Genomic DNA, 17,252 nt, shown 5'->3' with positions numbered 1-17,252 from the left:
CCCCTTTGTGCAGGCCTATGAGTAAAGAATCAAGTAATCTTAACCTAGGAGGAAGTGATGCTCAAGTATTTACCAACTCTCTTGGACCTGCCATAATTCAGAGGTGTACGATGTGGTGCAACTTCAGGCCATTTCAATGGGACAGTGTGCTTTGGAATTAGAAGCTGTTAGCGCCTACGCTGGCTCACAACACAGAGAGCAACAGTGCACTGTTGCTCTCTGCATACAACCATAAAAGCACAAACAAAATATTTCACAGAGATATTTAAAAAGAAAATTTTGCTACTGTGAAAGGAAAACAATGTCATTTTCCCAAGGCTATTGTCCCAGGCTGAACTACTGGGAAGTGTTGTGGAAAGAAAGAAAAAAACCCAACAAAATACATCACATCCTCTGAAAATGTACCATGTGTATGTACATCTCCCTTCCATAAGGGTAGCATGAAGCAGTTTCTGCAGTGCAGCCTTTGCAAGCCAAACAATATTAGTCCACCACAATCGAGAACATCCCTATACTGCCAGCTCCAGGGCCACTGTAGCTGATCTCCATTTATGAAAGTAAAACAAAAGCCTCCCTTCCCAAGAAGCTTCAGAAAAAGGCAGGTAGTAAAGGAAAGGAATATTCTGCAGTCCTTTTAACCTGCATGCTGAATCCACAAATTTTAAGATGGCCTGTATATCAGGGCTGCCCTTCAGAGCAATCTATATTTAGTAGATCCTGGACAGAAAGTAAAAAAGACAAACATATTAAGATTCCTCATACAAAACAACAAACAAAACAACCAAAAAAAACCAAACCAGCAACAAAAAAAGCAAAAAAAACCAAACCCAATACCCAACAACACAGCACATTCCAGTAACAGCAGAAGTGCACCACCAGGTAAATGAGTTTGTGTTTACAAAACCTATAACGCTCAATTAGGTCTGTTTAGCACTTGCTGATCTTAATGCAGCTTCTTCTGTGCTATTGCTGCCATGTAAAAATCTGTACAGTGATAGAAATCTTTCCACATAACAACCTAAATGAGGGTGTTTGCCCCATTAGTCAGGAAACAGTCATGCTCTAATTAATTTGTAGGAGGCAGAAAATGGATAACATATGGCTCTACTCTTACAGAATCAAGGGGAAAAAAAGAAAACATATTTATTTGTATTTCCAATACTAAGAGAAGATCTCTACACATTTTCCAAGTGTTTAGCACCTCTTTCAGAGGCACATACAGCATCTTTTGTAGGTACCATTCACTCTGCTGTTGAACACAATGAATTCGCAGACCCAGAGGCAGACAACATGAATGACTCATAAAAACAATTATGGTCCTTATAAATCCAAACAGAAAAATAATAATTTAGAATAAAGGTATCTAGTTAATCCCTACCATGATAACAATACCAAGAATTATTTTATTAGCCAAAAACAATGGAAATATTAACTCATATTTCAGCACGCAACAAAGCAAGAAAAACAAGAGATTTGACATTTCTAGCAACAAAGGTCTGGAAACTGCTTTGGGTCAGTGAGTCCTAAGTCTTGTTAAAGTTTAAGCCCCACTTAAATAAGTGAATAAATGAGGGGGAAAAAAACCAAAGCAGCCATGGTCTGTGTGAAGTTTTGGGAGTGCAGTTTTCAAAATAGGGAAATCATGGATAGGTAAATCACGAATCTTGCCTGAATATGGAAATTATGAAGTAGAAAGTCATTACAGTCTCAGGACAGTTGTTTTGGAGGACATTGCCCAACATCCAGGCTCCAACATAAGATCCTATTATTCCCCCACCTGACAAGGAAGTAGCCAGAACACATTGAGGAAATGATGCGGACCTGCCTAAGGGGAAAGGGACACCAGGGGCATGGTACGCCTCCTTGTCAATGGTCAAACCAATTGCCAGATAAGTTAGCTTAAAACCGTATCCTTTAAGAAGGTTCTTCTGTTTCCCTCTTGTCAGAGGCCTTTATTACTTCCTAAAAGATGTTTCTATAAGCTGCATATGAAGCATTTTGCTTGTAACAAAATTTTTCCCACTCCCAAAGTCTTCCTAGTAAGTTCTTCCATCCATTGTGAGTTGCAGATTCTCACCTGAGCAGAGGGGGAAGTTCCCTTGTGGGAACTGGAACAAGGATAGAGTGGCCCCCACCCCAGCAGCCTACTCCTTTTGAAAACATATAAAATTCTGAACATATTACATGTTTGCAGTTATTGCTTCCCACTGTAAGTTGCAAATTGCCAGGACTAATCTCCAACCTTAATGTGGGGTGAAGTGCTAAAAGTGATGAGGCAGAACAGAAACTTCACAGAGGGTTCCCAATGTTCCATGGCCTAGGACTCAAGAGGCTGGAATTGCTCCCCACATCACAGATCATCCAGTAACTGGTGTATTTGCCAACACAGAATACTGGAATTCATTGATTGGTTTTCCAACATAGAGGGAAATATTTAGTGCCCCAGCTCTTACTGGTCTGCAGATATAAGTGTCTTGGTCTGAAAAGAAATCATAAGAATGTCACTTTCTCACTTCTTGCACATGCACTCAGACACACATCTGGGCTCTTTTCTCCTTCTACATATTTTTGTGACTTGAGAACTGCAGCTTGATCTCAAAACTCAGTTTTATACAGGGGACAATAAGCATATATGACCAGAGAAACGAGGCAATAAAGCAAGAAAAAGTGAAGTAAAATCAACAAACCAAAGAAAAACACTTAACATGAGAAGTCTGTAGTTCTCCTGAAAACAACCTTGAGAATAACTACCCCATTTTACAGCTCTGAGACTTGCTACAGTGGCACTTCACACCTCTCAAGGCAAAATTATTCACTTTCTCCAGTTTCCTTTAGACTGAAATGTAGCAAAAAATGCATTCATTGCCCCAATGTGCTGACAGAATGATACTTGTTGAACAGAAGAGTTCTAAATCATTTTATTTCTTGAGAAAACTCAGACAAGAAAAGTAAACACAAATGTTATTTTGATTTCCTTTGGCCCATTAAGATGCCACAATAAAGTTTCCAACTAGAAGAACAATCTTTTCTCCCCTTTCTTTTTTTCAACATAAATTAAAGAAAAAGCCGTGACTTGATTTCATCAGGAAAACATTGCACTTGTCCATACTGACTAGCTCCTGCTACTGGAAACTTCAATAGGAGGCGCAGCATGTCAAAAATACTTCTTATCAAGACAAAAAAGAAATAAACAAAAAGATGCTACACTGAAGGGTGCAAAAGTTGTTGAGATTTCATATTAAAACCTTAAACTTTCAAATTAAAGCAATATTTATTAAAGCAGACACTATTCCTTTTGTAGGGAAGATGCACTGAAAAGCTTGGGAAATAATTTTGGCATCTCCAGAAAGATCTTGGAAAACTTCAACTTTTAGTGCCTCAATGTTACTTTTCAGACCATTGCAAATCATTTAATTAATTCCCCCCTACCCAAGCCTTTCATCAGGCCTTTGGCAGTAGGTCAGCCAACACTGGTGAAAAGGCAGGAGACAGAGTCAAGTGCTCAGGAACTCCCAACAAACAAGGCCCACTTGGTTCACACAACAAGGTTTTTTATAAGGTGTTCAGAAGGAAAATAGGAGTCAGGACACCACTCAGGTTTCTTCATTGTGAACAAAAGGAAGGTGGTTCAAGAGTGAAAATGCATGAGGGTGAAGGATGGCCATCTGCCACCTCTTCCCCACAGAACACAATTTTCAAACTCCTCCCAACATATAGCCTCTGGATCTCATCCCAGCTTTTCCTCATGTACACCATCCACGCTGGCAGATGCTTCCAGCCTTCTTCACTGGATATCTCATGTTCTTCACAGCAACTCAACTCAGGTGCTCAAGAAGGAAGAATTAAAAGTAGCTCTCATTCCTGACACCTCAAAAAACAGCAAACTGATTTTGAGTCAGGAAACAAGGATGAGAGCAGTGGAAAAGTTGAAGGCACAAGAGATGCTGGCTATGAAAGACAGGGACAGTTTGGAACTAAAACTTGCTGATGTGAATTTTTTCCCTTGAAAATGAGCACATCAGAAACCCTATTCAGTGGCCTTAATCCTCTCAATAACACCCAATCCCAGGAGAATCACTGGTGCCCAAGAGAATTGGCAAGGTCCAGTGCCATAAGGATCTGATGCCTTATACCCCAAATACTGGGAGAACACTTTGATTTAAATTATATTGGGAAATCAAAAACATGCAGCAGGATCAGGATCAAGGGAACATGCAAGAATATGGATTTTGTGTGTGTGTGGCATTGGGTTTTGTTGGGTTGGTTTGGTTTGGGGGGGAGGAGCTGCAGGGAGAGGGAGTGGTTTTGGTTTTTTTTTAATCTTATTTCTGAAATGTGCTGTCCATATCTCAGTCAAGACAGCTGCTCACATCAATGAAGCTGCCTGGGTGTTATAACGCCTCCAAGATGACATGCTCCATGCCTCACTTAAATGTGATAATCTATATGGGCAGCATATTCCTAAAGGAGAGAATTAGGGACACACACTCACTCTGTACTGTCTACAGAGAACAAAAGTTTTTGCTTTTTTTTAATTCTAGCACTATGAGCTTAAGAGTCACAGCTCCTAGGTGATTAGGACAAAAGCCATAATCTTGCTCTTGGGCTGTAAGCATTATTTCCTCATACATCCCACAGCCACAGCATACATACATTGAATATTTCTGTACTATATGATGCCAACACAGTTTCACAGCTCTTCCACAGTTACAAGACCTTCCTGACCTCTAACACAATTATAACTGTCACTCCTTTTCTGCCTCCTGCCTTTTTTCCATGATTCTCTTTCATTCAATATGAATTTCCTTCCATCAGTGCCCATGGTAACATCCATAGAATTAGCTCCAGGCTAGACAGTGGCTGTGAACAGCTCCCTAACCATGGAAACCTGCCAGCATTTATCACAAATATAAGATGTTCCACAGAAGTAAAAAGCACAACAGCACTTCTTTAACTCTTTTGCAGATCCTTGGCACATTGTGGTAGCCAGAGCAATTTGTAAACATGGCAAATTGCCTGTCTTGCCTTTTTATATTTATAAGCATATGAATGGCCTTTAATGGCATGCTCAAAGATTCTAAGACTATAAATTAAACAAAATAGTTACCTATTTTGTAGCCATCAAATAATACATGGGTCACGTTGCTGTCAAAGGTGCTACTGTGATAAATATGTACAACAAAACAGTCTGCCTTGTGATGAAGAATACACACAAACTGTTTCACATTAGAAAATTTTGAAGATGCATGCTGGATATTTAAAACTTGCAACCATTACAAATATGAATTCTGGGTGTAGGGGGATTACTTGTAATTTTTTAAGTAACTTTAGGTATGAAATTGGGATGAAAGATGACACAGTCATATTCCATAGAAATAATGTTGATAGCTTGAAATTCTGCAGCGATTTCTTTTAAAACAATCACCAATTGTCTCCCAGAGTGTCTGTTTACTGAGAACATCAAATAATTAAGTTTACAGTGGTGAATCAGAATGAGTAGCAGAGCCAGACTTATTTGGGAAGCAATGAAACTATAATTGGACTAGAAAACATTGAATGCAATAAAACACAGATATGCATGCTGTTAGGAGGTTCCACACAGGGACAGAGAAACATTTGGCATGCAGTAGAGAAATAGCCTTCCTTGATCTGCATGGGAATCAAGTCCAGATCTACATGCACTTTAGAGAAATACTCAATAAAGTCCATGTCTGGCTGCTACAGGATGTTCAACTACACAGTTTCTCCTCTCCTTCAATTAGTTTAAGATAGCTTTTCCTCAAAACACAGACATTCACATCCCTAACTTAACGTCAGGTGCCATTGAAAAGCCTTTGCCTTTAGGTTACTTATTTTCATCTGAATGCTTTCTACTATTACCCGGAATGCTTGATCACCTGTAAAAATACTTCTCCTTTCTAAATCCCTACCAATTTATAGGTTATAAGCCTGTGGATGCATCAAGCTTTGTACAAAAGCTTTTATCATAGAGACTTGCTAATGGCTGTGTTTTAACATTACTGCATTCAAGACTGCTCACCAGAACAAGATGATTACCATAGCTGACAGTATCACTGATAATTAGGAGGCTTTATTTTCAGGTCTCCAAAATGTGCAAGATAAACGTGCTTTGTATAATCCAAGGCATGAATTTAAACTGGTATATCACAGCAGTGTAAAACTTGCACACATACCTAAAACAACATTTTCCTATTAATTTTTCACATAAGGTTGGGTGGAGCTATCTTATCTATCTACATCTATGTAATTACTCATTTACTCCTATAGTAGAATGGTTTTGGTTGGAAAGGACCAAAGGACCTTAACATTCATCTAGTTCCAACCTCCCTGCCATAGGCAGGGATACCTTTCACTAGACCAGGTTGCCCCATCCAGCCTGGCTTTAAACAATTCTAGGGATGGGGCATCCATACCTTCTAAGGGGAATCTGGTCCACAGCAAAGGATTTCTTCCCAAAATCTAATCTAAATGCACTCTCTTTCAGTTTGAAGCCATTTCCCCCTTCCATATCCTATCACTTCACATTCTTGTAAAAAGTTCCTCTCCAACTCTCTTGTAGGTCCCTCTTAGGTACTGGAAGGATGCAATAAGGTCTCCTCATAGCTGAGTAATCCCAAGGTCTTCATAGGAAAGATGCTTAAGCCCTCTGATCATTTACATGGCCCTCCTCTGGACCATATGCTTATGTTAGGGACCTGAGAGCTGAATGCAGTACTCCAGGTAGAATCCATAAAAGGGGAGTTTTGGGAGTCCCAGCTAGTTTTCTGGGCTGTGAGTGCGCATTGCTGTCTCATGTTGAGCTTTGTATCTCCCAAAACACCCAAGTCCTGTTCCTCAGGGCTGCTTTCAATCCATTTTTGGCCCAACTTGTATTTGTGCATGAGATTGCCCTGACCCAAGTGGAAGACCTTGCACTTGGTCTTGTTGGAACTCCATGAGGTTTGCATGGGCCCACCTTTCAGGCCTGTCAAGGTCCCTCTGGATGGTATCCCTTCCCTCCAGCATGTCATCAACAAACTTGCTGCCAGGTGAATTCATTCCTACTGTCCATACTGCCAGCAAAGATGTTACACAGCACTGGTATCCACACAAACCCCTGAGGAATGCCACTTGGCACCAGCCTGGAGACATTTACCACAACCCTTTGAGCACAGCCACCCAGCCAATTCCTTATACACTGCGTGGTCCATCCATCTGCGTTGCTTTTGCAAAGCCTGGTTTTTAGTGGCGGGGGGCCACAGAGGTGGCTTCTGTAAGAAGCTGCTAGAAGCTTCCACCATGTCCGGCAGAGCCAATCTCTGATGGCTCCGAAGATGGACATACCTCTGGCCAAGCCTGAGCCAAATGGAGGTGATGGTAAACACCTCTGTAATAATCAAGGAGAAAATCAAAACAAAGGGGGTGCAGTTTTAATTCCAGCTAGAGAAGAGGAGGAGGTGAGAACATGTGAGGGAAACAACATGGAGACGCAAAGGTCAGTGAGGAACGAGGGGAGGAGGTGCTCCAGGTGCCAGAGCCAAGATTCCTCTGCAGGCCATGGTGATTGACGACCATGGTGAAGCAGCTGTGCCCCTGCAGCCCATGGGGATCGACAGGGAATGCAGAGATCCACCTGCAGCCTGTGGGGGAGGTGCTCATGCTGGAGTGGGTGGATGCTTGGAGGAAGCTGCGATCCAGTGGGAAACCCAGTGGAGAGAGGCGGTCCCTGCTTCCAGGCTGGAGCAGCCTGTCCTTGGAGGACTGCACCCCTGGAAGAGTGATCTATACCACAGCAGTTTTGGGAGGACTGTTTGCCCGTGGAACCACTGCTATTGCAGCAGTTTTGGGATGACTGCTGCTCTTGAGATTGGAACCACACTGGAGAGGTTCACAGAGAGCTGTGTCCCATAGGAGGGGCCCCACAGTCTCACAGGGGAAGGACTCCTCTCTCTGAGCAGTGGAAGAAAACCTCAGATGACAAACTGACCAAAACCCCCATGCGCTGTCTCCCTGAGCTGTCGGCGAGAAAGGGGGAGGGGTTGGGGGGAAGAAAAGGTGTTTTATAAGGGCTTATTTTACTTCTCATTAACGTCCTCTGATTTTCTTAGTAATAAACTCACTTTGTACCTCTTGAATCTGTTTTGCCCTTGGAGTGTTTTCTCCCAGTCCTTATCTCAACTCATGAACCCTTCATTAATTTTTTTTCTCTCCTCTGCCCAGTTGCAGCAGGGGAGGAAGAGTGGCTGTCATGGGTGCCTGGCATTTGGCCAGTGTCAAACTATGACACCATCAAATCCCTGCTACTCCAGTTTGCAGACAATGACATGAGGTTCAGTGTCAAATGCTTTGTACAAGCCCAGGTAGGTGATGTCAGTTTTTCTTACATTATACGCTAACGCTGTCACCTCATCAATGAAGGCCACCAAACTTGTCAGTCATAACTTGTCCTTAGTGAAACCATGTTGGCTGCCACCAACTGCACTGGTACACTCCCCCTTGCTCCTCTCCAGGCTGCAGTGTGATCTGAGAAATGTTTGTAAGGCCTTGGGCTTGAAAACAACACCCAAACTCAGCTCCTTCCAAGCTTATCAGAAACACTGTCTGCTCCCAGAACAAGCTGCTGTTTTCCTATGACCAGCCTCAGAAAATATTCCTCTTGCCTGAATGGCATAATGTTCCTGTTCTCATACCTTCAAAGTGCTCACCCAAACTGTGGCCAGGATGAGACATTATTATGACCAAAGCCCACTCTCTTGCGATGCTATAAACAGTGGTCCAAAACTTCCCTTTGAGCTCTCCTGGACTGCAGTGGGCTGCATCCAGCAACCTCCTTCTGAGGAGGACACCTCTCAGAGCCAGCAAACCCTCAGGTTTGCTATACCTGGAGGATTGCCAAAAGACAAAGTATCCTAGGCTGATACCTCACTCCTCGAGGCCTGATCCTTCACCTGTTGGGAGACGTAAAAGCATCCAAAGTGGTCCTCTTGTTCCTCTCTTCCCTACAGGGTTTTATCCCATGGTACTCCACCAAACAGATCCCTCAGGAGGCCAAAGTCTCCTCTCCTGAATTCCAGTGTAGTGAGCTTGCTATGTGCCCTCTTTGCTGCCCTAAGGATCTCAAACTCCACTATTTCATGGTCCCTACAGACAAGGCTCCCCTTGAGTTTCACATTCTCCACCAGTCCCTCCTTGTGAGAAGCATCAAGTCATTGCTCAGTGGAAATTAGATTTTCCATCACAAAATGTGAGGTGCTGGCATTTATCCAATCCACAGTATCTTGTCACACTTCAAAAAAGAAAAACTGACTATTTCATTGCATGTTTTCCAGGACATATAACTTCTGACTAGGATGTAAAAAGCTCCAACACAGCATCACAGAAAGGTGGTGTGCTCCCTTCCAAGCCAATATACAAACAGAGTTTATCCTGAAAGTGAAATGAGAGAGGGTTTCGGTAGCAGAGCAGTGGTTTCACTTGTCAGTCCTGTGACAGTCAGTCATTCTTTATAGCGCTGTAAAGTCACAGGACTATTACAAGTTTGTGCTTGGTCAGCAATTCAATATTCTCAGCTATTTTCCTTCAAGCCATTCTTAACAGCCTCTGACTCACCAAGGAGAACTAAATATAACTTCTACTTCATTCACTGCTGCTACAGCTACAGAGGAAAGCAAGTAGAGGCAGAGTACAGGGGTCCTAACCACACCACTGTCTCAACTTACAAGCTTCACAAAAACTACACTAGTTTCCTCCAAATGCTCAGTGAGGTGGGCACCAACATCTTAGAGTTGTAGAATCTGCAGTGTCAAGGGAGCTGTAAAAAAGTAGTAACTAGCACTTCCCTAATTACTGTCTAGGTAATGAAGCGGAACCTTTTTACACAGCTTAATGTTTCTGCAGCATTTTCATTGAAGTGCATAAAGACTCTAAGAACATGAAATCTCTTTAGCAGTTTTGGAGGTGGGGGGGGGTAATATCCAAGTACAATTTAAAAGATATAATTAAATATCAATTTCATGCTTTTCCAAGAATCTAGCCTCTTATGATTTTACAGAACAAAATCTAGCAGTCAGATAAGAGAGATTTTCACTAAGTAACAGAATCAGAATATCACAAAAAAACTTAATTTTATACTCTACAAGTTCTAAGAAGAGAAAGCAGCAATAAAGGGCAACAGAGTTGCCCTATTGTGCTTGAAAGAGAAGGCCTTATTATTACATTTTTCAAAGTTAGCAATGAAACTGAAAATTATCCTAGTGAATTAAATATCTTAAAAAATATAGAAGCGGCACTGGTTTCTGTAAAACCAACATCCTTGGAATAAGATGCAGTACTTACAGAAAATTGCTCCTGGGTATTCTTTCTCAAAAGCAGTTGGGAATTCAGTATAACTCCTAAAATCATTTTTATATATTTATATATAATGTGTATATCTATATAAAAGCAAACACAAACTCAGTAGCACTTTTAACCATCTGGACTTGGATTTTAAGCATTACTTTATGTAAACCAAGTCAATTACAAGTTCTGCAACCTACCCTTTCATCAGCACTAGGCTGCATGTGTTTGTTTTACATTTAGAAAGTGGTCAACTTAACCTTGAACTTAAGGAACAGCTATCATGTGGATAATTGATTTTGGTTACTTTCTTAATTGTTTTTTCCTGCGAGTACAGCAGAAGCATGTGTCCCTTTAACACATGCTTTTCTTTCAAAACAGAAAATTGCAAGTTAACACCTTTCCTGCTTCTGCCCTTTCCTGTTAACACCTTTTCCATTGAAAGCCTCTTCAATAGAAAGTGTCAGGGATTGAGGCTGGCTCTGGTGCACGTAAGTGATTAATCACCAAGAACACAGAGGCTACCAGCCAGATGACTTTGATGGAGGATGTGCACACTCCTTACCGTGCACTTGAGGTATGCTGCAAACTACTGGGATGGAGACAGCATGGTTTATGCTACACAGAGTACTGCTATATGAGAAATCTTAAACCCAGCCTCAAGCAGTTCAAGACTAAGCTGTGCCTACCTTCACTGCAACATCCATCACACCATTTTTGGCATCTTTTATCCCAAAGGCATCCTAGCTGTAAAAACCTGAATGCCCACAAAAGCCTTACATTTCCTTTGCTGAGGAAAACTGCATTCTCCTTTCACTTTTAAAGCTTGTCTCAAAATTCTCTTCACAGTGATCAAGGTCAGGCACTGCCAGATTCCAGTGCTTAAATTTTCAAAAGGCCACAGATCTGTAGCCACTTGCAGTTACTAAAATTCACATTTTTCTTCCATCACCTGAGAAGTGTGAAGCCAGTTGCTTAAAGCATGGAAAGCAGGAAAGGAAGTATGCCTTTTGAGGGGACTGCTACCACTGATACCTCATATCCATATAGCCTTCTGTCAACGGATTTGTTCAAGGCCTGTTTCCATATTTCACTTACATTGTTACAAGTGTCTCACAGAAAAGTAACAGAGAAAAGTACAACTCCCTGTTCCACAGGGGCTCAGTGTGCAAGAGGTCATGGAGTGCTGGCAGAAGATCATCCATCCTTCACCAGGTCCAGTGAGCCCTAAAACCATCACAGTAAAGCTGTGTGCAACTTCATTTCTTACACTAGAGGTTTCTGAGCTCAAAATCAAAAGCCTACAGATTTGTAGGTCTCATTCCTGTATCACAAAGCCATTCACTCTGTGGTGGAAATTAATCTTCTGATACAGAGCAGCTGGGAGGGTTGGGAAGTTTTACATAGAAGGGCTGAGCAAGTTGTAAGTACTGAAATGCAGCGGGTCTGTGGAATTAAAAGGGTTTTGGTGATGTGCATAATAGCCCTTATTGGGAATAAGGAAAAAAAGAAAAGAACCAAAAGCCACAATTCATTGAATATCAATTCGAGAAAATCTTTGCTGTGAGCAGAAAAAAATATCTTACCACAGGACACATTTCTAGAAGCTGACTAACCAAAAGAACAGGATAATAATCTTATAGCAAACCAGTATTTTCAAAACTAGTCCAGTCTGAGCAGGAACTGGAAAGTCCTTGACTGTTCTGCTAAAATCCACTGTGAGAAGGAATAAGAAAATATTTTCAGAAGGCACCCATGAGGTATAACAATCAACAAATCTTAGATTTTATACTTTTCATAGTTACATCAATTTATTCTAGCACATGGGACTGAGAACCTCGAATCAGATATTTAGGCACCTGTGCCTCAGGAAGGACAGTGTCTGAGAAGATAGAGGTGGATCTCAAGGGGCTAGAATAGCCTGTTGAGATATTTAGTATTTTATGAATTCCATTTTCAGAAAACAAAGGAGCAATTTATGCTCAAATTCAGGGCTCTTCAGTCATTGTTCTAAAACCTTGGAAGGCCTCATACTCAGATTTCTCAGGGGTATCTTAAGCATTTAAATCCCATTATCATGTATGAGCTTTCACAGATCAGCAGCTCAGCATGTAATTCAGGGGATTTTCAAGCATGCCTTCCTCCCAATAGCTCCTCTGTGAGTTAGTCATGAAAAATAAATGTAGGACAGGACTAATTATAGAATAAAACCTGACAAAGGGGGTCTATGTAAAAGCTTTTCTTCAGAATAATAATTTTTCTTCAGAATTTTTCTTCAGAATAATAATTTTAAGAACAACTATATTTAACCGTATAGCTGAATTCAGTTAAAAAAATAGTCCCTATTACTCAAGACAAACTCTTGCTGTGCAGTTATGTCCGGTTCTCTGCAGTCTTAGCAGGCAGCTGATTTTCCCCATTTTTTAAGTCTTGAAATCTTATGTCCCAACTTCAGTCACTGCTTTAAACAGAGAACAATTCCTCCACACTTCCCTTGAAGGACATAGGACATATTTAGGCTTTAGTTTTCCTACTTCTGAATTTCCAGCATACTCACTCTGGATATTTCTAGGATAATCATAAGAATTCAGCAGTGCCCCAATATTGCCAAGAGGAATATTATCTTGTACATAACTGTACTGTGCAGATGCTTTGGAATGGCATCTTCCCAGTGAAAGAGCATCATACTGATTAGTTATGGCTCTGTCTGTGGTAGCTCTTTTGCAGGTCCTCTATTTTCATTTCCTGTTCAGTTTTATTCAACTGTTTAAAAATCAGGCCTCAAATGTATGCTCTACCTGTTCTCTGAAATGACATCCATCCTCTTATAATATTTATGAGGTAGCTGCTAATGGTACCAGACCTGCTTTGACTCACTCTTTGCCCACTCAAATATGAAAATATTCCAGTTTGAAGTAACTTGATTTGGCCTTTTGAAAAGCACCCATCCTTGAAAAAACACTGCCTAGAACAGAGTTATTCCCTGGTAGATGCTCCATTACAATCCCAAGTTGTGATGCAGTTACACTCAAGCCAGACACAACCCTGGTTATCCATCTCAGTTTCCCAGATTTTGACAAGCCACCATGTTCTTATCAAGGCTCACTGTCATCAGCTTCATGTCTTGGAAACAAGATCCTAAGTGATCATGGCTATACACTCTTCCTGATGTACAAACTCCACAATACTTAGCTCCCAGATTTTCCCACACATCTCCTGAACCACTGGAAATGGGAACTTCCACATTAGCCCAGGTGAGGTCTGTAGTCATGACTGAACAACACAAAACATAAGATGGGCACTAAGCCACAGGGTGAATATTCTTCTCTCACATCTAGGGGAGAAAAAAGTTAACACAACCCAGTATAGGTATTTTCAAAAGAAAACTACATTTCTTGCATATTATTTAAGATTAGTAAATGGGTATGCCTGTACATGTATTAACCCACATCAGAAATTCAAGTGCACAGAATCTAAGAGCAGACAGCAAAGACTGAGGAAAGCAATGAGAAATGCCCTGTTGTGACCTCACCACCTGAGGAAGGTGTTAATGCCTAACAAAAGACATCTCTGTGGTAAACTGCTGAGCTCTTAAAATGCAATTATAACTTCACAGTGGCCTGGACCAGATAATTTACAACTTCAATACTTTTAGGGCTCAGGCAGAATCTTGGTGTAATTAGGCAATTTATTTCTCAATTAGCAATGAATTTAACAAGCACAAGAGACAGAAGAAAATTCAAAAGTGTGGGTTTCTAAAAAGTGAGAAAATTGAGAAGTACATAACACAGTAATTTGTGTTCAGGTCTATTGAGTCAGACCAGGATTCATTTGCAAGCATGTTAAGGAGGCAAAGGTTACCCCCTCTGTTTAACTGGTAAAGAAATAAAATATGCAAAGAGACAAACCATCCTCCCACTTCATTTGGCCAACATTTCATCAAACAGTGTTGGAGCCCTCCAAGACTCCTTCCAATACACTCTGACCACAAGGGCTATCTTCTCCAGCCACAGCTGATGATAAGTTCCTCTAGGCTCAGGGCTCAGAGAAAATCAAGTTCCTTCTGATTCAGACAGAAGATGTGGACGTGAATATGGAAAACAGCAGAAGGGGGATGTCACTGAACAAAGTGCTCTGGAGCATGAACCTGGAACTTCATTGCCATCCCCCCACAGCTATGTCTATAACAGTGATCCAGCAAGGATATGAACACCTTCTCATGACACTGCTTGTCACACTGACCCCATTTTGAATCATGTCATCCAGACAATGTAAGGGCATAGCCATGCTTCTCACATGCAGCATGAATAGTGGGGAAAAATGGGGATAGACATGCATGTGGCCCTATAGACAAAGGCCAGGCCAAGTTGCCCTCAAGACCACACAGTTAAGGACCTGGACCATTTTATTTACTGATAAACACATATCTGTGAATGAACAGGGTTGGAATGGATATTATACTACCTTATAGAAGTGCTAGGAACTGCAGAGACAATTGCTTCTGTTACTAAGAGATGACAAGTTCTATAAAAATTATAATAGTCTCCTTGGTCTAATAAAAGCCTAACGTCCTTTTATTTTTGACATGGATGAGTCAGCAGATAGGAAAAGCAATTCCCAAATATAGTCCCTTGCACCAGAGGACACAGCAAGAAGAAAATTTGATCAAGGCTTCCTCCTTCACAGAGATGACATTGCTTGTGATGAGCCACATCAGTCAAACAGCATTCTCCATCCCCAGCCCTTCCTTATGAGGTCCCTGGAGTGTTCCAACAGTGAGGGAAGCAGTATTTTGTTTGGTATGAGATGAGATGACTTCCACAAACTTTCTGATGTGGTTAAGACTGCTTGGGGTACAGCTGGAACAAGAACAAAGTGACCAAACAGGTAACTGTCTGTATTGTCACACTCTACCCGTTTTTAGGGAAGTCTCTTACTAAAAGCATATTCTCTCAATCATTTCAAGCTTTCCCTAGCAAAGGCTTCCTGGGTAGGCATTCCAAACAGGATACTTAATGCTACACACACCACTCAACATCGATGTCGTGTTCTGAAAATTTTGTTTAACTACAGGTCTTTTCTAACTTTTGGCTGTATTTTAGTTCTGTGAGATGTAACAATCCCATAGTAGTCCAAGACAATCCCTGGCTGGCCATGTTTTTCTGAAGCAATACTCAAAGTCCAATCACCTTGAATCATAAGCCTCTCTGCAAGATGAAGGGTATTGCTATGCAATTCAAATTTCAGAGAACTTCTGGCTTTACGACCACAGGTCCCAGAAGATGAGATTCATCACAGTTCTACTAACTTCAAGTATACCCATCAATTTACTCAAAAGAGGGATATGATACCAGTGAGTACTTCTGGACTCCTACCTGATGAAACAGCCATGAAAAAAAATATGTTTTTAAGAGTTAGCTACAAAGATTCTCGTATTAGGACATCATTGTATAGTTAACTTGTTTGGTATCCTTACACATTTCTCCTTAAAAGCACCAAGCTGAAAATACCGTCACTAACATTTGAGAGCAATTTTTGTGTAATGAGTTATAGAATGTAGGCAGTTTCCTTTTTTGCAAGGCATCTACAAACCCAGGAAAAGGAATGCTCTTATGAAAATAAAAATGTGAACACCAGACCCTGAAACGTGTCATGCAGAACTGTTTTTGAACATAGAAGTGAAACAAGTACATTCCAAATACTTTGAAGACTGCTGTGTCGCACTAGAATGCAGCAATAGGTTTGAAAGAAAGTGTGGATTACCAAAACTGACTGTAACATTAAATGACAGTGTTAAGTAGACTAGAATCATATTTTAGGAACAGAATTTATTAAGCCTGTGTAACGCTGAACATAAATCATGCCACTTATAATAATTGTCACCTCAGATGACCTTGATAAACCTACCAGTCATTTTCCACTCCTTCAGTCATTGCCTGGACTGAGAATATAAAAATCTTGAGTTATGTCCATGGATTTCAAAACATTTTAAAACTTCAGCTTTGGACATTTTTTCTCATATCTGCAGAATAATATACACACATTTCTATAAAGCTGTAGTTACTAACATGTAATGATAAATCACTACAGCATGCAATCAGGTACTTTAACAAAGGATAGATCAATTCAGGTCTCCAAATCCATGGGTATCCAACCACTTAGTCTTATTTCTATCACTGTCTCTATTAATTTCTAGCTCCATCTCACTCAAAATGTACCATATTTGAGTATATTTATATACTCAAAAATATATATATATATAAAATAAAAATATAAAATATATATATTAAATATATATATAAATATATATATAAATATACATAAGTATATTTGTATGCCAAATGATTTTACTACAAAAGGATGGAATGTATTTTTGAAGGACATGTGCTAAGGTACCCAAAATGTTAAAAAATAAGATCTCATAGCTGCATCGTTTCCCAATTTGTAATCCCAAGTCAGTGAGTACCCTACCTATGGCTATTTAGTGAGTGAAATGTCTACTATGATGTATGAACACATAGTTAGGAAAAAATCTTCTTTCTTGAGAAGTACATTAATTCCCTCAGTTAATTCCACAGTTCTCAGATGCAAGAACAGTGGTATGAGAACCCCTTCCCTCAAAGATGTGCCTCTAATAAACAAAGCAATCAAAACAGGCATCAATGTCAAGCATCTCAGATTCTTTTTGCCCCCCACCGCTTTAGAGCACAGCACCCAGTATCTCTTTCAAAACACCTTTAAGCCTTGTTAAGTAAGCATACAATCTAACAGGTAACATGTTCTGGGGACAGAAGACACCAGAAGTATACAAATATCTGGTCCAATTAAACAAAAACTGATAGCAAACTCCAACTTGCCGTAGCATAAATGGAACTCATAAAGGCGTTTCCTCATTTACCTCATAGTTATCAAAGTCA

This window comes from Molothrus aeneus, chromosome 1 (genome assembly GCF_037042795.1).
Source record: "Molothrus aeneus isolate 106 chromosome 1, BPBGC_Maene_1.0, whole genome shotgun sequence".
Taxonomy (NCBI): domain Eukaryota; kingdom Metazoa; phylum Chordata; class Aves; order Passeriformes; family Icteridae; genus Molothrus; species Molothrus aeneus.
Note: the sequence above shows the minus strand (reverse complement) of the source record.